Source organism: Haliotis cracherodii, unplaced genomic scaffold (assembly GCF_022045235.1).
Source record: "Haliotis cracherodii isolate W230 unplaced genomic scaffold, xgHalCrac1.p SCAF_21, whole genome shotgun sequence".
NCBI lineage: Eukaryota > Metazoa > Mollusca > Gastropoda > Lepetellida > Haliotidae > Haliotis > Haliotis cracherodii.
Window position 1 is genome coordinate 6,326,989 of NW_027266277.1, and position 21,743 is coordinate 6,348,731.

At 39.0% G+C, this 21,743-nt stretch overlaps 1 long non-coding RNA gene across 1 annotated transcript in view; it reads right to left on the minus strand.

Annotated features, from left to right (window-relative positions):
- The window catches only part of LOC139470872 (uncharacterized), a 90,284-nt gene extending 69,867 nt beyond the window's left edge, over window positions 1-20,417 (minus strand). The window contains exons 1-2 of the long non-coding RNA XR_011653802.1: window positions 20,332-20,417; window positions 14,999-15,032 (exon numbers count right to left, since the gene is read on the minus strand). This is a non-coding gene — a long non-coding RNA (uncharacterized lncRNA). The remainder of the gene's footprint in view (window positions 1-14,998; window positions 15,033-20,331) is intronic.
- Window positions 20,418-21,743: the final 1,326 nt, after the last annotated feature.

Below are 21,743 nucleotides of genomic sequence, written 5' to 3' on the forward strand. Positions count from 1 at the left end.
TATCTATGGTACCGAGTTCATCACGCACAGTCCTAAGAACCTTAGTAGTCTTCGCGGAAAGTTTTTCTCCTCGTGAGTAGTCTACAAAACCTAATTCATCACGAACAGTGCTGATACCATGTTTAGCTGCTATCGTGGGCAAGGCTAGGGGTTTACGAGTACGAGAATTCATAAGATCAATATCCTGAGTGCCATGCAGTCCTAATATTCCTTTACTATCTAATTCAAACTTTGAATAGTCACGACCAATAGGACTAACATCTTTAAAGGTATCGTAATAATCATTAATGGTTGATTGTAAAAGTTCATTGTTAAGATTCATGCCACCAAAGCTGGTTTCATCAGTACCCTCTTCGATTGTACAAGTATCAGTTATGTTATGTAGATTAAAATCATCCATTTTTATATTAAACATATGGTTATATAATTTCAATATAACAATGTCTTCGCATAGGTCAGAACATAGGTCGTGCTATCATTAAGAAAATCGCGATTAAAATTAGCGGTAATGAGGTTTTGAGTATCGACGATACCGATGTATATTATTGTTTCATGGATCTCTGGAGAACGGATAAAGAGCGGAAAAATTACAGTACCAAGGTATTAGTAATTGGAACACATTGAGACTGCGTGTAGATGCTTCTAGTGGTGATGGTGCCGTCATAAAAGATCAGGCCATTGCCGACGCATTAGGTAACCGATTCTATATTCCCCTAGACTTTAAATTTCTAGATTCCCACATGCCCTTTTATCAAGCATCCCTAGGTGATAGGTTAGAAAACTAACTCACTTTTAATGACTACGGCAGAGTAATCAGAGCTGCTGAAGATGCTAGCTATTCCTTTGACCATATCTCGCTGGAGTATGATATGATAACAGATCTCGAATTAGCCAGACAAATTTGTAACCAGTCTACCAGGAACAAAAAAGATACGAGGTGGAATATCAATCTAAACATCCCCACGAGATCGTTGAAGGGTATTTTAATGTTGTTCGCGGACCCTTCTGAAGCATTTAAAAGAAATACCGAGAAGTTCTCCAATCCCAAGATTACAAAAGTAAAACTGACTATCGAGGGCGTTCCTCATCAACTATATAGTCAAGGAATGCTAGCCTATCAACAGTGGGATGAGATTAAAAAACTCCCTTCTATAAAACGAAGCCCAGAAGTTAACCCGGTCGTGAAAGATCTGTCTCTCAGGGGTGTATCGATGGGTGAATACCTCACCATGAAGTACGCGCTATGGCTTGACATGCGAACAACGGACGATGACCAACTACAAGGTAGTGGGAGGAGAATAGAAAATGCCAGCGAGGGTGTCACTATACAGATAACGAAGCTCCAGGAATCAGCTGGTAAATTAAACATATATTTGTACGTGATTATGGATGCGCAACTTAATATACAGAATGGACAATTCGTGCAAGCAATCTATTAATAATCTTTTACCTAAAGAACCACACTGTGCTATCATATGTGGGCAAACGGGTTGTGGAAAAACAGCTTTTATTCTAGATATTTTACAAAGTCATAATTGGGACGTTTTCGATCATATTATTATGCTGTGCCCGACTATAAGCGTTAATAAAACATACCTATGGACAGATTGGGTGATGAATGATGATGGGGTACAGTGAGTCGATCCGGGCGATCGTTTACAAAACTGTCAACACTTTTCGTAATAGAAGATTGCTGCGCGAGTAAAGAACTCACCAAAAAGAAAGAAATGCTTTCGTATTTAGCATTCTCCGGTAGGCACACTCAGCATAGCGTTTGGGTACTTACTCAAAAATACAACTCTGAAAGCTCTCAGAGAGCAGACCAAATGGGTAGCCCTGTTTCATTGCAAAGACAGAGATTCATTCGAGGAATGTCTATGTGAAAATTATGTTATTCATACCAAGCTCGAACGAGATAAAGTCAGAAAACTGTTAGCGGCAACGAAGCACTGTAAACTCGTATTAAAAACCAGCTGCTTATGCAATTCCTTAACAAATTATGGTAAAATTGTAGCAAAATGTGTCAAAAATGTAGCAAAATTATAGCAAAATGTAGCAAAATTATAGTAAAATGTGGCAAAATTATAGCAATCATAGCAAAATTACAGTAAAAATATGATAAATTGAACATTAGCGGTTAATATGACATAATGTGGTTTGAAATCCTCATTCTTTGGCAACAGTTTATTATTACGGGATGTATTGGATATGTCATATTATATTATGTTAGACTTAAATATCTCCTTAGGTATTACATTATGGAATGCGACGAACTCATCGAACAAATGCTCAAAGAATCTGATCAACATGCAGATCAAGATGTAGATAAATCTTTAGATAAACATAGAGAAAGACTCTCGGCTTTGGTAGCCGGTGGAAAATGCTCCCAATATTTGGAAAATTATACCATCGAAAAAATTGATAACATGACCGACGAAGGAACTAAAAAAATGTACGCGCGTTACGAGTCTAGACTGGGAGCTACCATGACTAAAACGATAGGGTCGGCTATATTACAACTATACACAGTCGTAGCTAGTACGTTTCTTCCTATCCTGGCAGAACATCGCATGTATTTATGCGAATTTCTCGAGAAAGACCGATTCATCGAACACGCTATCAGCTCAGTGAGCTGTGAGTTTTATCATAGATACGGAATGTTCTTAGCTCCACTCACCACAGCTTTAATAACGGCTAGGTATTGTCAATTTAAACATACGTGCCCACTTAATAATAATGGAGACTCAACAAGTGACACCACCACAGATTGTGAACGAGGAAATAATAACCCCGACTGCACAACCACAACAGATTGCGGAACAACGAGTGAATGAGGAAACACAAAAACAAGACAGAGTGACCAAGAAAAAAACCAAAAAAATTCTCGACAGCCAGGATGGGAGGACTCGCTTGCAAAGCGAAACTAATGAATAATTCAAATATTGATCCGATTAAAACATGGGCACTAGTAGGAGTTGTTGCTATAGTGGCTGTATGGTTGTTTTATAAGACCGGAGAAGAGAAAACATCACCCCTGATGTCACAACAACAAGTTCAACTAGAGGTTAACCCTCAAATAATGCTATAAGAAGCATGACTACTCCAGTTACAGACAGTAAAATGTTGGTAAACGCAACGTATCATTCAGCGGTGGTCAGCGGTTTGGCCATTGGCTATGTTCCTATGGCTAAAATGATTACTAAAGCCACACCACCCAAGCTAGATTTTAATGGTTATGATATCGGTATGGCCATTCTTGATATTGGATTGGCTATGGCAACAAAGGATATGCTCATCAAACAAGGGCTTACCCCGGAAGATGAAGTAATTAAACATTTGAATATTTTATATTATTGAACATCTGAATATTTTATATTCATATAATATGGGATCAATTGCGATGATGGTCGGTGGAGCTATTGTTAATGCTCTAGCTTTTTCGGGGAGTAATTTTTTATTTTCTAGTATGAGAGGTTCGGAGCAGAAAAGACATAATAAAGCTTTAGAACAACTCGAAAAAGCTCAGTCACAATGGGCGCGGCAGAGAATGGAGAGATTAGATTTTATTCATGAAGAACTGCGTAGGGAGGGACATTCAATTCAAACGTTTAAGGATGATGAATCTGCCATGCACGAATACTTCCTCGTTGATGGGAAAAAAATTGACCCAATACCGAGACCAACAATGAGTCAGTTTTATACACCGTCAGAGGCTCAGAAAGACCACGAGGTAATATTCGTGATAATTGTGTTATCAGTTGTATTGATTTTAGGTTACACAATAACTACACATAAACCATGACCTGTAAACACACTATGTCACCCTGTTCACTAATCTATGTAGTGCTGACAGCTAATCAATAAATAGCCAGTGGAGATGTGGAGATTTACCTTTTAGACAAATGATACGATATGTGTATAACCATGAATCTGTGTAAATATACACTCATGGGGAAATCTATTCAATGTCAGAAGCCATCTGTTGGTATTTACTGTGGCGCCCACGCTTATAACATAAGAAAGGCTTTTAAAAATTATGTTTGTTCTGTATGTGGGATTGGAGTCAAATGTAGTTACAGTTTATGTAAGAGTCACGGTGTTGATAAGGTCAGGAAGCAGATTATTTACGCTAGGAAGAGAGATTACATCAATGAGAGGAATAGGTTGGGGAGAATACGTATTTATATATGAAAAATAACCATTTAGACAAATAAATCATTTTGTATATACCATGGTCACAATGGTTTTTGTCAGAGAATTGAAGGCTATGGCAAAACAACGTGGTCTACATGGATATTCTCGAATGAGAAAAGCTGAATTGATCGATTTACTCGGTTTGGAATACAACAAACCCAAGACTGTTAGAAAACTCAAAGCTCAAGCAAAAAACAGTGGCCCAAGAGGTTATTTTCGAATGAGAAAAGCTGAATTGATCGATTTACTCGGTTTGGAATACAACAAACCCAAGACTGTTAGAAAACTCAAAGCTCAAGCAAAAAACAGTGGCCCAAGAGGTTATTTTCGAATGAGAAAAGCTGAATTGATCGATTTACTCGGTTTGGAATACAACAAACCCAAGACTGTTAGAAAACTCAAAGCTCAAGCAAAAAACAGTGGCCCAAGAGGTTATTTTCGAATGAGAAAAGCTGAATTGATCGCTTTACTAGATATTAATCAACGATGTTGATAAAAAACAACAAGAATTAATATTTGTACCCACATCCGCTGGCGTTGGTAAATACCTAAGAGATGGAAGATGGATGTCAATTCCAACATGGATGTTAATGATGTTAAGCCCATCATATCGAGTAAAATTAACGAGGAATTAGATGATTTACATACTACAAAATACCAGCTGACGATTAAAATGTCATTGAGTAAAAGTAGCGCAGACGATAGCACCGAATATACCGAACCAAGTTATAACCGAATCCGATACTATAAACGCATCATTAGATACATCAATTCAGAGGATACAGGAAACTTTAGAACGTTGGACTAATAGAGGTTCGGATTGGGGGGTGGATAAAATCGATACTTTATATTTAGATATAGCAAATTATATGCCCTTCAAAGGCGGATCTTATATAGATTTACCCTTGTATTATAAAAAGAAAAAAGCCATAATTTATGTAAAAAATAAATCCGATGACTGTTTAAGAATGATGATAAGATCTGCATTGGTCCATGTAGATTCTAAAATTGCAAATAGACCTTCTAGCAATCCTCAAAACGATGGACTCAACTTCGATGGTATAGACGAACCTACACCAATATCACAAATTGATAAGGTGGAAAAGCAAAATAATTTAGCTATAAATGTTTTTGGACATTCTTCTGAAGGAATTGTTGTACACAGGATAAGCTCAACTCCAGGACATATTCCCAGAATCAATTCATTTCTGATCGAAAAAGATGGTAAATATCATTATACATGGATAAAGAGTTTAAACAGGCTATTATACGATCAAACTAAATATAAGGGAAAGAAATATTTCTGCGAAAGATGCCTACATGGATACAGCAGACAAGATCTATTAGAAGCGCATAAAGAAGACTGTAGTGTTGGACAGACTGCTATCTGCGAAAGATGCCTACATGGATACAGCAGACAAGATCTATTAGAAGCGCATAAAGAAGACTGTAGTGTTGGACAGACTGATATCAGGATCGATATGCCTAAAGAGAGGAAAAAGATATTAAAATTTGAACATTATTGTAATCAAATGCCAGTACCGTACGTAATTTACTCTGACTTCGAAGCGCTTATGAAACCCAAAGAAAATACTGAACGCAATAATCAAGATAGTTTTACATACAAAACTCAAGAACATATTCCTTGTGGGTTTGGATATATAGTTGTAAGGTATGATGGGAAAACAAACCTGCCCGTGATTTACAGTGGTCTCGATGCAGCGGGAAAGTTCCTAGAATATCTACAAAATGAATAGAGAATAATAAGGGAAAATTTATCGTGTAAGAAACCCATGTGTATGACGAGGGATGATTGGAAGGCCTATAAGAAATCAACGAGTTGTCATCTTTGTAACAAACCCCTGAATGGGGATTCGATAAGAGATCATTGCCACGTCACGGGTAATTATCGGGGAGCCGCGAATAACAAGTGTAACTTGAAACTAAGAATGAATTGTCAAACAATACCCATCCCCGTTGTGTTTCATAACCTTAGAGGATACGATTCACATCTCATCATGCAAGCTATCTCAAAGATCGACGGTGGCTTAACGTGCATTCCTAATAATATGGAAAAATACATATCATTCTCGTTGACTGAAACTATACATTTTACGGACAAGGATGGGAAAGCCAGAATAAAACAAAGTAATGGGCTTAGATTCATAGACTCCGTACAGTTTCTGTCATCTTCCCTGGACAATTTAGCTAATGTGAACAATCCCGATGACTTTGCCATAACCGATAAGATAACTCGTCATTTGTTGCTGAGAAAAGGTGTATATCTTTACGAATATATGGATGATTGGTCTAGATTCGACGAAACTAAATTACCACCCCTTGAATCATTCTATAGTAACTTAACAGAATCTAAAATAACAGATGCCGATTATGAACACGCTATGACGATGTGGGATAAATTAGGTTGGAAGAATTTAGGGTGATTATCACGATCTGTACTTGAAAACCGATGTACTGTTACTCGCCGATATATTCGAGATATTTAGAAAGACATGTTTAAAACAATACGGCTTGGACCCGGCATGGTACTATTCCAGTCCCGGACTATCGTGGGATGCATTGTTGAAGAAGACCGGCGTAGAACTAAAACTACTCACAGGTTACGATATGCGCTTGTTTATTGAGAAAGGATTAAGAGGTGGTATATTGATGGTAGTGAAAAGGTATTTTAAGGCTAATAATAAATTAGTGGAAGGATATGATCCGAGTAAACCCGACACACACATATTATATCTCGACGCTAACAATTTGTACGGATGTGCTATGAGTCAACCTTTACCCGCGGGTGGTTTTGAGTGGGTTGATGATATCAATGCGAATAATATCCATAATATCAATGTGAATAAAGGGTACATACTAGAATTTGACTTGGAATATCCAAGTTCATTACATAAAGACCATAACAGTTATCCGCTAGCTCCCGAAAGATTAATGGTTAATAAAGATTGGATGTCGGAATATCAACACTCCTTGATGGGTAATACAAGGTCAGCTAACGTAGAAAAACTCGTACTAAATTTGATGGATAAAACAAAATATATAGTAAAATATACAGAAATCTGCAGTTACATCTATCGTTAGGTATGAAACTAAAGAAAATACACAGAGTTCTAAAGTTTGATCAAAGCCCTTGGATGGAGCCCTACATAAGGCTGAACACAGATTTAAGAAAGATAGCCACCAGCGATTTCGAAAAGAATCTATATAAGCTCATGAATAACTCAGTATTTGGTAAAACTATGGAGAATCTAAGGAAGCGTGTTGATGTTAAATTAGTTAGATCTAATGAGGAAGAAAGATTCAGGAAACATATAGCCAGTCCGGCTTTTAACAAAAGCAAGATATTCGATAACGACTTAGACGCGTTGCATAAGCAGAAGAGTAATATAAAATTCAACAGACCGGTGTACGTTGCTATGAGTATTCTTGACTTGTCAAAACACATAATGTATGACTTTTATTACAACGAACTTAAGAAGCAATACGCCGATATATGCGAGGTGTTATATACCGACACAGATTTTTTGTTGATGAAAATACAAACTGAGGATGTGTATAAAGATATGGCAGATAAAATAGATATGTATGACACGAGCGATTACCCAAAAGACACTGCACAGCGTAGTAAATAAAAAGGTATTAGGTAAGATGAAGGATGAATGTGCTGGGACCCCTATAGCGGAGTATGTCGGATTAAGACCTAAGATGTATTCTATAAGGAAGTCTGATAATGGAGAGATAAGAAGGCTAAGGGTGTTAAGAAGTATGTGGTAAAAAAGCATTTTAAACACGAACAGTATAAAGAAGCATTATTCAACGGTAGAACATTCAAACACGAGATGAACTCTTTAAGAAGTTACAATCATAGGATATATGGATTAAGAATGAACAAGACATCATTATCCCCCTTAGATACAAAGAGACGGATTGATAATGATGGTGTAACTACCTATGCTTATGGTTATTTAGGGCAGTAATACTGTACCGTTGGTAACTATGAACAACCCTTTCGTACAAATGCCCTGCCCAGTCCATCTTTAAAATAAAAAAGAATAGGCTCTCCTTCTTTCATAACCAATCGACTAATGTTATATGTCTTAAGGGACCATATGGGATTGGTTGCGCGACGTAGGCCTTCTTCAAGTTCACCAGGCTGGTATAAACATCTTACTTAGGCCATTTTAGTGGTCCGCGTTTATATATGCGACTCAGTGCATTAGCTACTTCTGTTGAACATTTCGAGGTTAATGGCTCAGGCTCTTTGTATCGACTAGCCACATCCACTACGGTTAAAGCGTATTTATACGTTTTGGTCTTACCTTATCGTGAGGAAGAAACAAGAGGTCAGCCTGATGAACTTCATTCGTTGTAAATATATCAAACTTCTTCCTCGGTATATAACGCGGTGCTGGTAAGTATATTTGCCACATTGCTTGTTTCTTTCACCAATCTTTGGCCATATCTTTAGATACCTTAGCTGCGGTGGCTAATTTTTTCATTGCTCCTATACCTTTCCAATATTCTCGTGGGCTATAGTAAATTTTATTCATTATCAATTAATATTGATATTTCTTTTAATATGACTTATGACTATCGTTAAATCGCATCATTATTTTTGCATAAAAAATTCCCCTGTAGTAGCGGTATAGGTATATAAATCCGGCTCCAGTGGAGTTGCGGCAGAATCCCTATTACCTATACTACTCATGATTTTCCATAAAATCAATGTGTATAGTTTCTGTGACATTTTACCCACTCTTTTATTCTATGTTCAATGCGTGGGAACCACGAACAGTCATACCGGAGGGAACCTCTAATTAGTCTTTTGTAAAGAGTCTTTCTAATTTTATTAACTGTAGAACTAGTTAAAACACTCATCAACAATGCATGTCGCAAGGAGATACCTATTCTCAGTCGGCACCAATCGCCATGTTCTGTGAACTGTCAGTAGGATTTTTGACGACAGGTTTGTTGCTTTCTTTGCGTCAAGACATATGTGATTTGCTCTCAAAGGAGCGAACAAATTACGGTTTATAAAAAAAACACTTTTTCTCAGTACGTGCACAATGTCTGGGGTAAAAAAATGGGGCATAATTTTTTGGCCACATTTATTTCTGCAACAGATAATTGTTGTGTAAAAACCTCACATGGTGTGTCCCTAATTGATGGGCATATACCGGCAAGAAAACTTAGGTCAAATAAATGTTTTGTGTTTAGATAAGTTTTTAAATCAATGTCCTACCAAAGCTTTAGAAGAAAACACCAAGTTTTAATGGATACCGTGCCTTCACTAAAACGCCGAAATTTATTATTGTAATTTGCGGATAATAATTTGCAAATGAAACACGGAAAAAATCTGCGATTTCTGTAAAACTAACATTTTTTTGTTTGGCCCTAATTAACAGTTTTAAGGAACTGTTGACGCCATAATGAGGGCCATGATAATATGTTTTACACACGTTAGGATTATGCCTTAGACTATGGTGGTGCTGGGTGAATGGGTTTGCAGTTAATATTTGACGACTATTGTGTATAAGTATCCCACCTATTATAATGCTTTTGGTATAAATATTTGTGTTGAACAACGTGCATTGTGTTTTATGCATATCAACATGTCTACCAAGTAATAAGTTGAATACAGCTGATTTTGTAATGGCGTTATCATGGTTGACATATTCAACATATACAACAGTTTAATATTGCGAATCATCCGCGGATAAGTTGAGTATACTTTGGATAATCCGATGATATTCATTGGCCCTAATTTGGAGGTGTGTGCCACTATCTCGCCACGTAAAAGCCTGGCGGTCTGTGGTAAAATTCACTTGTTAAATCAGGCTAATATCTAAGTATACTGTGTGAGTGGATTGCAGGTAGTGTTTGCTAACTATATGGTAGTTACAGTTGACTGTTGGAAAGTTGAAGAATACGTATTTGGATTAGGTGGTGCTATTTACCTGGCCTGGTCGCACGTCGTGCACAACTCCCAGGTTATGCTTGAGATCATATGAAAGGCACAACACCCAGGTAATGCTTCTGATCACATGCAGGGCAAAACACCCAGGCAATGCTTCTGATCACATGCAAGGCACAACACCCAGGTAATGCTTCTGATCACATGCAAGGCACAACACCCAGGTAATGCTTCTGATCACATGTAAGGAACAACACCCAGGTAATGCTTCTGTTTAAATGCAAGGCACAACACCCAGGTAATGCTTCTGTTCACATGTAGTGCTCAACACACAGGCAATGCTTCTGATCACATGCAAGGCACAACACCCAGGTAATGCTTCTGATCACATGCAAGGCACAACACCCACGTAATGCTTATGTTCACATGCAAGGCACAACGCCCAAGTAATGCTTCTGTTCACATGTAGGGCACAGCATCCAGGCAATGCTTGTGATCACATGCAGGGCACAACACTCAGTTTATGCTTCTGTTCACATGCAGGGCACAACACCCAGGTAATGCTTCTGATCACATGTAGTGCTCAACACACAGGCAATGCTTCTGATCAAATGCATGTGGCAACATCTAGCAGCAGCACAGTAATGTTAGGCCGAATCAATAAAACTCGACATGATCTCGAACGATGTGTCCCGGTTGAGTACTTCATACTAAATTTACATTAACAATGATGAGTTGTGGTCTTCGTTTTGCGCCATTTCTGTCTGCAGCATAGTCGTTGTCGTTGATTTTCAGCAAGCCGTGGCATTGCATAAGTCTTTATGAACATCTGATAGCTAACAATTAAAGTGTGCCTTTCTGATTTAAAATCCATGTGTAATTATCATGCTCCCAACGAACATGCAAACATTCATTGTGCGGCGTGCATTAACAAGCACGGGCAAACTGTGAATCACGACCATAAAGTTGAGATATCTTTATGAATATTTAATGAAAGATGCATTATTTAATTTCAGAATATTTTTTTTAACTCTACATGAAGCACGGTTATTTTTCCCGCAAGCATACATGAGCACGAAATTGGCGACCTTATCAAGCCTACATCGTGTGATAAATCCAGTGGTGCTGATAACATTAATCAAAGATCATGAAAAACGACAAGCAGATACAATTTAAACTCCATTATTTACTATCTTTCAATAAATCTCTACAATGCTCTCCACCTTTCCATTTGATTGGAAATTAGCACACGTCATGCCATTTCATAAGAACAAAGAAACCAATTTCTTCCTTCTTATTATATACTCTTCCAAAAAGAAACGCAAAGCCAAATTTGTGTGAGGTAGGAAAATACATTTATACGAGGAACCGTACAAGGAGTTGAGCCAAAATATTGTGGAGAGAACACTTGGTGATTGTAGTCACCTAAGTCATTTAAAGTCCTTGCTGAAGGTCAGCTAAAACCAATCACGCGTATGTCCTCCGTTGAAATCGATACCGGCCTGGCATCTGCCCATGGAAGAGACGAGTATGCGAATGGTGGCCCACTCAGCCTGCAACGCAAAATCCACAACGTCTGAAATTGTGGTTGACGTCGGCGTAGCCGTCTATCCATTTCACCCACAGGTGCTCTATCGGGTTCAAATCCGGGGATCTGGAAGGCCAGGGGAGAACATAAACGTTCTTGTGTAGACAGGCTCTTGTGATCCGTGCTGTATACGATCGAGCGTTGTCCTGTTGGAATACATCGTTGCCGGTGGCTGCAATAGGGAGGACGTGTGGTAGGTGAATTTCGTTGATGTATCGTTGAGCCGTAAGTTTGCCCTGGATATTGACCAAACCTGTCCTGTCATGATGAGAAATATCCACCCACATCATAACGCTACCCCCACCAAGCCTGTCAACTTCCTGTACCCGGTTTTCTGCGTAACGTTCTCCCCGACGCCTGTAGACCCGTGTCCTGCCATCCCCTAGACGGAGAAGAAATCTTGATTCGTCGCTGAACATCTCATCATCGCAGTTGAGGCCATACCCTTTGTTGACGACACCAATACAGTCGTTGTTGACGATGTTGTCGACTCGATAGTCGCAGACGCAGACGCCAGGCAATCAAAAACCCTGCACTTTGATGCCGTTCATAGTGCTGCTGCACGTGCAGTGCGTGCAACACCATGGCCTTCTTGTTAATGCACTGGGTGCGTTTTCTCCCGAATTGTACGTGTTTCGCGACTAATGGTTTTCATGTCCCTGTTGTGATCATTTTGATCCGGGAAATTTATCGCTGAGACTATGACACATTAAACCTCCTCATTTTGCACCTCTTGGTCCGCTAATTTTGCTTTTATGGCCAAAAACATCCGTATTGCCTTTCCTTTTGTGAAGAGTATATATAAGTTGCACAAGTTCTGCCCAGTTCAATTGACCTTTTTTTATATCAAGGAAATATGTTTAAACAATCTTGCATTCTTCATGCTGCAAGGTCATCGTCATATATGACGCGACTCGAGTCACTTGACTTTGAGGAAGCTACCCACGTGAGAATTGTCTTCCCATCAACAACACAAGTACGGTAGTGCTTCCTCCACTTTATGTCGTGTATGTGGCGTCGAGCACAGGTGATGGGTCTAGTGGGCCACGACCAAGACGCCGCCGACCTGGGTCTACTTGTCCTATGTGTTGCTGCGCTTGCTGTACAATTTGTACCAGCTGGTGACGTCGAGGATGCTCTGTGTCGAAGATGTCATTTAAAGAATGGTGGTTTTATTAACAAAAACTCGTGGAAAAGAGACATATCGACACCAGAACGACATCTTCGAAAGCTGCCATCACATTCTGATTGTCATCTCCTAGAAGTATTATCCGAGCTTTGTTTTAGCTTATTTCAGTCCTCAAGAAGGATCAGTCTGCAGATTTTAACTGGCCACAGACTGGCATCGCCCAGGAAGAAAGAGGTACTCGCATCACTATTTGGACGAAATACTCTTTAACGCTGTAAACTTTGGATGTAGACCAGACAAACAAACACGCAGTGCCCTGTCAGATGGTCCAACAGTGTAAATATAACGAGCCTCTCTATGTAATATTATGTATTATGTTTTGCATGCGTGAAAAATCAAAAGAAACTGAAGGCTCATACCAAGGGTAACCACTGTGCTATAATGATTTCTGTATAATGGATTGTTTGTCTAGTTGTGCATTTATCTATGTATCTATCTAAATACTGTATATCATTTATCATGTAACCTCGGATAAACAGAAGCAAACTATTTTCTTGTATGGAACATTAATATCGAAACATTAATCTTAACGAAGCTCGACTGTCAGACAGATAATTGTGTATACAAAACGTCAACAAAATTCACACAATTGGCATAAAATGAGTACATGAATTGCCAGACGCCGCAAAGTAGTACTCCTGCCATGCGGCCGCAGCCTGTAGACAAACCAGACAATCAAGTGACACGATAGTGCATTTACTGATCTTTTAAACTGATAAAATGATTTGATAATTTTTGAATACGTCTGCTGAGTACAAGTGCAGAGATTCTGCTGCTCACAAGTCAATTAAAACGTTTGAGAAACAGATTTGTTTTGCCACAAGGAGGGGACGGTGTTGACGTCTCGGCCCACACGTTTCTCAACATGTACATGTAGTTGTCTCAACATAGGTGCATGCTTCTGAACTGATGGGGAAATCGAGGACTTAAGTCTCCAAGTATTTGGAAGACTGTCAGGTGATATCATTGTATTAATAAGAAATTCATTAGTCAAATATGTGAAAGGACATGTTGGTTGGTTGGTTTGTTGTTTAACGCCGCACTCAGCAATATTCCAGCTATATGACGGCGGTCTGTAAATCGAGTCTGGATCAGACAATCCAGTGATTGATATCATATGCATCGATTCACGCAATTGGGGTCGATGACATGCATCAACCAAGTCAGCGAGCCTGGCTACCCGATCCCGTTAGTCGCGTTTTACGACAAGCATAGTCACCTTTTACGGCAAGCATGGGTTGCTGAAGACCTATTCTACCCCGGAATCGTCACGGGTCGAAAGGACATGTAATTGGGATAATGCTGTATTTATTGTAATTTATAGGTCATTGTTGAATCTAGGAAACGACATCCTTGTTGCATGTGTTTACATGACCCAAGTACATCACCATGGTATGTATATAAGCTTTCTAACTGTGGAATAACAATACTTATTGAATGGTTGTTTGAAGTACTGCATACCTTTGGAGAGGTTCACATACTGTTTGGCGGCGATTGTTTGTGATTATATTGACCTAAAGCGCTACTCATGCGATATCCTTGTGAACTCATTTGGAAAAGTCATGTTAAACCTTTACCATGCCATGAACTTGAGTATATTAAACGTAAAGGCGAATGTTACATACATCGGAGCTAAAGACACGAATGTTGTTCACTACATCATATCAACAACTACTTTGTTTACATTATGTAGCCATGTTAAGGTCATTTCCAGGTCAGAGTCAGAGCACATGCCACTCTCTTGTACCAGCGACCGCAGGATCAGTGTATGCGTGAAGCACGTGTAAATTGTGACAGCTTCCGTATGCTTGGATTGATAACAAAGCGTCTATTTTTAGGGATACTCGTCTCACGGCATGCTCTTTGACCCATGTATAAATCTTAACAATTCTGGTGAAATTGATGATGGGGTGGATGTGTTTGCGAATCTCTTGTGTAATACTGCAGAATGCATGAAAAGAAGTAATAGTAAACTTGTCAGCAATCGACCTTGGTTTGACAAGTTACGCAGTTATTATCGTTCACTAAAAGTTTTTGAGGAAGATAATTTATGGATGTCTTTATTATGAGGAAAAAAACGGTTCGTACTCACTCACTCCTTCATCAGCTGGATGACATATATATACCTGTAAGAACAACAAAAGTGATAAGATAACAAAAGTGGAAACTTAACGAGGGGGAGCCAACACCTAATTGGTGCTGATTGGACAATGGGGAAACGACAGGCCGTGGGTAATTACAGGTACATATATATGTTCTCTGTCTCATAGCATTTAGTCATCTGATAAAGGAGTAAATACATACTTCGAAATGTTGTGTTCCTCATAATAAAGAAGTTGAAATCCATAAATTCTCTTCTGTATGTTTATTACATCTAAATTCCTTTCAAAGACATAAGCGTTTTTAGACAGTGCACAAAAGAATTATATAAAAGCCACAACCCAATACACAGCTGTTATTCTAAGAAAGAACCCGGAAGGTCATTATGGATAATATTGACAATAGTAGATTATTTTGGTCAATATTCAAGAGTTCATCTATGAAGCCTACCTTTTCTAAACCTGGAATAAGTGTTGACCAGTGGTTTAAGTATTTTAAAGAAATGTTTAGTTCTTCTACCAGAGGCCGATAATGCAGATACAGTTAATACTATTTATGATGAGTTGTCTCAATCTAATTTCGATGCTCCTATCCTTCAGCAAGTGATAATCAATTCCATTCATGGTATAAAATTGGGTAAATTGGCTGGCAGTGATGGACCTATTTCTGACATGTTTAAAGGTGTTCAGGATATCCTGGTGCCATTCATGACATTATCGTTTATTGTTATGTTCCCATGGAGTATTTGTCTCATTACATAAGAAGGGTGACATCAACACACATCAAACTACAGAGGCATTACAATTTTAAGAAAGGTTTATATTTTCTATTCTCAATTCAAATATTATTGTTTTTGAATGAGGCAAATGATAAACTAGGGGAATCACAGTCAGGTTTTCGGAGAGGTTACTCTACAAAAGATATAAGTAATTCAGCGTTATATATCTAAAAAAAGGAGTAAAATATCTCAAGTTATGGATTGTTTTGAATGGTAATGGGATTTCTCCAAAGATGTATAATATCTTTAAATATATCTATAAATGTGTACATTCTCGTATTAAATATCACTATCGTTTTTCCGATAGTTTTGAATGTTACCAGGTGTTCAGCTGGGATGCATCTTTAGTCCGATTTTTTTTAATATCTTCATTAATGATTTAGAAAAGGAGATCGAAACTGGTTGTTCTCCAGGAATCCAATTCCACCCAGAGCAGATTTTTTTCTGGTGTTGTTTGCGGACGACATAACCCTTATTTCTGACTCTGTGTTTGGTCTACCAAAAGCGTCTTTACTTTCTTAGGAGTTATTTTGAAGTAGATATTCAAGTGTAAATCTTGATAAAGCAAACATTATTGCGGTAATTTGTGAAAAAATCGTATTATGGTGACTGTCCCTTGGAATGTGCCATCTTATAAATACTTGGGGGCTATATTTACAAAACATGAAATTCGAGCAAACTTGTGTCAAATGTATCGGTACAGGCAAAAAAGGTTTTGATCTCTGCCCCTGAGAAAATTGAAACCACATGATTATGATGTGTATTTTAAGATTTTTTATACGAAGGTTTATCATATGGAGCTGAACGTTGGGGGCTAGATATCTACATGAAATTGAGTCTGTCCATCGATTTGCATGTAAGCAGTTTTTAGATGTAAAGTCATCCATGTCAAACCACCGTGTCGGGGTGAATGTGCAATAAATCCGTTTTATACTAGTATCTCAGTAGTTAAGCGATGTATTTCTATTTCATATTGGTGTACGATGTCAACACCTGCTGTATCTTGAAGCTGGCAATGGTAAATGTAATTGGGCATCTGCAATTAAGCTACTTTTGTATGAGTTTGGTTTGGGGTATAATTGGGAAGGTGCCGATTTATCTAAACTGTTTGTTTCTAAATTTGTAGCACGTCTGAAATCGGCTTATGACAGGACTGGCACTCAGCAATTGTTGGTACCTCAAAGATGCAGCACTATGCTCTTTTTAAATCCATCTTCACTGTGGAATAGTATTTATCAGTTGCAAATTTAAATAATTTAGATCGGCAATGGCTCGATTCCGCTGTAGCTCACATTCTTTACATATGGAAACAGGCAGATACACAAATAATAGGTTTTGTAAGACATGCAACATGACTACCATTTCTTGTTAATTTGTAACGCATATGTTAACCTTAGCCAGCAGATCCGTTTCATGCCCATCCCACGTTATCTAAATTTCATATTCTAATGTCAAACCGAGAAAATTATTTAACTAAATTACAGCCATCTTTGTACATTACGCAATGACTCGCCGTTAGGTCATAATGTCTTCTGTCGACCCTCAGTTGTACCGTGGGCCGTAGGCCTTCACAAGCACCGAATAACGAAAGTCCACCAGCAGAAACATCGATCCATTTCATGTAAATACACAACGCCAATGCAAGAGAATAACCAGTCTTGATAGTCCGCCGAAACAGATTCCATCAACCAATCTTGACTATTTTATGGAAAATTTCAATGATATATAATTTTATATAATGCTCATTATATCGTAATGTTCGTTTTCAATCTGCCCCGTCAAGCGTGAATAAACAGTTATGCGGCTGCTTCCCGCTGATGAATTGTGCTGGTAAACACGTATGCAACTGATTGATTATATATTTACGGTGGGCAAATGCCTAGCTTGTGTATTTCATGTTGCTGCAGGTATAGCACATGCTCATAAATCTCGGGTATACTAGAGATAAAGACCGATGCTGACATTAGGACTAGTTCTTTGGTGTATAATACAAACCACTATGTTTATTCCTCCGATTTCAGCTGGGTGTTGTGTTCTACTCTACACTGAATAAACACATCATTAGTTTCAGAAATGGAGTAGGGAAACCAAAGCAGGAAATATCGTCCCCTTGCCTCCGTTATAAGCAGCCATTCGCTTGTCACGAAACGTCAGGCCCAGCTTTGAATATCTGACGATCGCGATCCTGTCTCGCATAATTATAGTGTAGACAATAGTCAGGTAGTGGCCAGCATGACGTGATTTCTCAATTGTCATACATAGCTTTAGTTACGGAAGATTGATAAATGGAAACTAGCTACATTCGTGCGTGATATATCCTTTTATATTATTGAGATAGGTAATTTTGGTTTGTAGTCTATTATTAATCCCGTTAAGGCTAATGTATTGCCTATGTGACGTTAAATGTTAACTCATTTACTCATTATTTATCACATAGATCATAACAATATGAATAAACAATCGACACCGATATATTGGTGAACTGATAAACCCAGATTTGCTAACTTTCAGAAAGTGATGAGATATCATTGCATGTATTTAACGATTGTTTTTCATTTTGTGTACATTTACCGACGATAAACAGTTTCAAAATATTATCCTTCCTTCCTTCCTTCGAAAACTGCAAAATATTTCATCACTTTTTGACAGTAAAAGGTTGAAAAGAATTAAAAACAAGTTCGTGGGTCTCGAGGTCAGGAACATGACCGGCACAGTTCACACAGTCACACATTTTACTTCGTGTTCGGTACAGAAACAATTTCACTAACAAAATTGATGCTTCAAATTAATTTCAAAAAGATCTGAGCAAATAAAGAATTTTTCGAAAATGTGGACTACTTCCCCAAATGGAGTCTTGTTCTTGTCCACTCTGCCCCCACTGTCACGTATAACGCAAACTACCTTCGTTTGTATCGGTTAAAAAAACGCTAAGAGGAGGTTGCAGTGCTAACCATCGACACTCAAAAGATAACTAACACTCTTTGAAATACAAACAGGTAGGACTTGAACATTGAATGAAGAGTTCCAATGAGTATCACCACAGTCACTCAACAAGTGAAAATATGTGTAATTTTTAAACATCAATGAGGTTTCATCCCTGACTGACGCATCCTATGGAAGGTTGACCGGGAGGTGAGTTTCCAAATGTGTAAACTATGCCTGCAGTCCACAGTAGAGTAAACCATACGTACTATTTTTCTGCTTGTTTTAACACGCGCTAATTTTAACATCCATGGTATCTGGAACTGTGTATGATCGTGATGTCCATGATAAACGTAAACCGAATCTAAGGCAAACGAAAATGGCGGACACAATTCATAGCAGCCCGTGTGTTCAGCACAACGAAAAACGTTTGCATGTACCATAAGCCTCCACGTGCCATTCGCCATTTCACAAAATGATTTCTTTACCTGTAAATGTATGTTATAGACCTAGCGCTTTCGTTTTCTTTTCAGAATTACACGAACAAATTCAAACGATCGAGCGACAAAACAGAAGGCTGTTCAGGGAATATCTAGGATTGCAAACAAATAATGTGTGCATGGGGCTATAAGCTCTTACTGCAATAAATTATTCTCTTTGAACAGTTTGTTTAATTGATTTATTGATAGCTCATAAAAGGGGGCCTTGTAATCGGTTGGCCGTCCGAAACATGGTTGTTCTCGATACTATTCTAAGACATTGTTTCAAATGACGTTGGTTGGTGCGACGATGCGAAGTCATGGGGAATCCCCTTTGAGAAAGTAGTTTAAGATCGGATGTTTTTTTCTGCCTTGAAAAGGTAGCGGCCTTCTTATATTTGCAACCACGAGAAGGAACTGCTGAGTTGGATCTATACCCCAAAATGTTTGGTTCAATGTAAAGGTGTATCAAGACTGGTACTTTTAAACAAAAGTGCACAATATTTGCCCTGGGCGCCCCACTAATTTCGGAAAGAAAGTTAACTTTTCCAAGTGTTATGTATTTTCAAAATGTGTATATCCAATGCATTTTTGAACAATAAGTAACGCCACTCAAGTAACGGAAGTTGATGACAAAAATACTTTGCGTGTAATCACAACTTGAGATATGGAAATATATTTCCGACTCAGTAACAGAATTAAATGAGAAGAGGCATGCATTTCACATAAACTTATTCGTTTTCAGAGTATTTGCTATCGTGCTGCTGGGATGCTGGAAACGGGCTGTAGTCAGCGTTGGGCGGCAGCGCAATTTAAAGTTATCCAGAGTAGCATTTGGAGCTGTGGCAGCCTTACTAACTCACTTCAGCAATTCAAAGGAAGCAGGACAAGTACCGTATTAACTTCTTTTCTGACGTCAAATATCTAAACTGAAAGTGATTCCACGTTATTTGATTGACTAACCAGTGGAAAAAATTAAGTGGCTATTGTTTCCTGGTTGGCTGAAAATAGTCAGTCTGTGAAGTTGGCGCTATTCGGGTTACAGTGTGCACACCTACTATTATGTTCATACATCAAACGAAAAGGAAAAACATATTAAAGACATATTTCAAATGAACTGTCGAGTGCTACAAACATTCGCATTACCATGGCCACCACAAGTAGCAAGTGGCATTCTGTTGGTCTTCGTCCAACAATTCGTCGGTCACGTCACATGCAAGCTAGTTCGTTGTGGTACCGATGTCATCAGCGCTGCAATCAACGTCAGTGGCACACAGTCCCGTGCAGAGGAGTGTGGAATTTCCCCTTCCGTGATTCCCTAGGCGTGTTTACAGACGACGCCATGAATTTTTTTAAAACAATCAATCGTGGTTCTCGCACAACCAAACGCTCGATGTATGAAATTGTGAACTTAAAGTTTGCTTGTAGTCGTTGCCCTTGAGTTCGATACCGTACCGGGAAACAAGAAACAAGAACTTGCTTCAGCTTGGAGCCTTTATTGCTTTAATGACAATGGCCGACTGTTAGTTAGTGAACCCCATCTGTCAATACCAAACAAAAATCATCGGTTCATATACACGCGCATCTTTACTCTTCTACCTTGATTCGGGGTAGTCGATTATCCTCGTGGTTAAAGCGTTCGCTCGTCACGCCGATTCCCGAGATGGGTGCGACCCGTGACGATCTGGGGTAGTATAGATCTTCAGCAACCCATGCTTGCCGTAACAGGCGACTGTGCTTGTCGTAAGAGGCGACTAACGAGATCGGGTGGTCAGGCTCGCTGACTTGGTTGATACATTGCATTGATCCCAGTTGCGTGGATAGATGCTCATGGTATTAATCACTGAATTGTCTGGTCCAGACTCGATTATTTACAGACCGCCGTCATACAGCTGGACTATTGCGGAGTACGGCGTTAAACAACAAACCAATCATCCAACCAACCAGCCTGAGATGGGTGCAGAGTGTGAAGCCAATTTCTGGTGTCCCCCGCCGTGATATTGATGTAATATCGTTAAAAGCGGCGAAAAACTACACTCATTCGCTCGCTCCACCTTGATTCATAAACGTAGCGATGACGTGGTCAACGTGGAAGGAGATGTCTCGCCTTGGATGTTACCGTCAATGTATCCCTGCTGGCCCGACGGCTGTTACTCAGTCATTAGCATGGCCGAAAGTAATATTATACCTTACCATTGAAACGTGGCATACATTTCACAGTGTCATATATTCTCGTGTGCATGTGTAATGGGGTGGTGTGCCACATATTGTGTTCTAGACACGACACTAACTTGTAACATAAATGATAGGTTATCCCTTCAATAAATGACACAAAGCTGGTCCCAATGGGGTACCAATCACGAGGAATATACGTCGCTACATCTGTCAGGACGAACGTGCTCGTCAACACCGCGGAAGTGTGGTTAATAATTCCTGTTCCGCAACACTAGATACGAAGAATGGGATGGTCTGCTTGGTCTCTTGACTCACGCTACAGTGAACATCTCAGTAGGTGGAGTCAGGGCGCCGTATGTGCGCCGTGGTTACACCGTCATAAG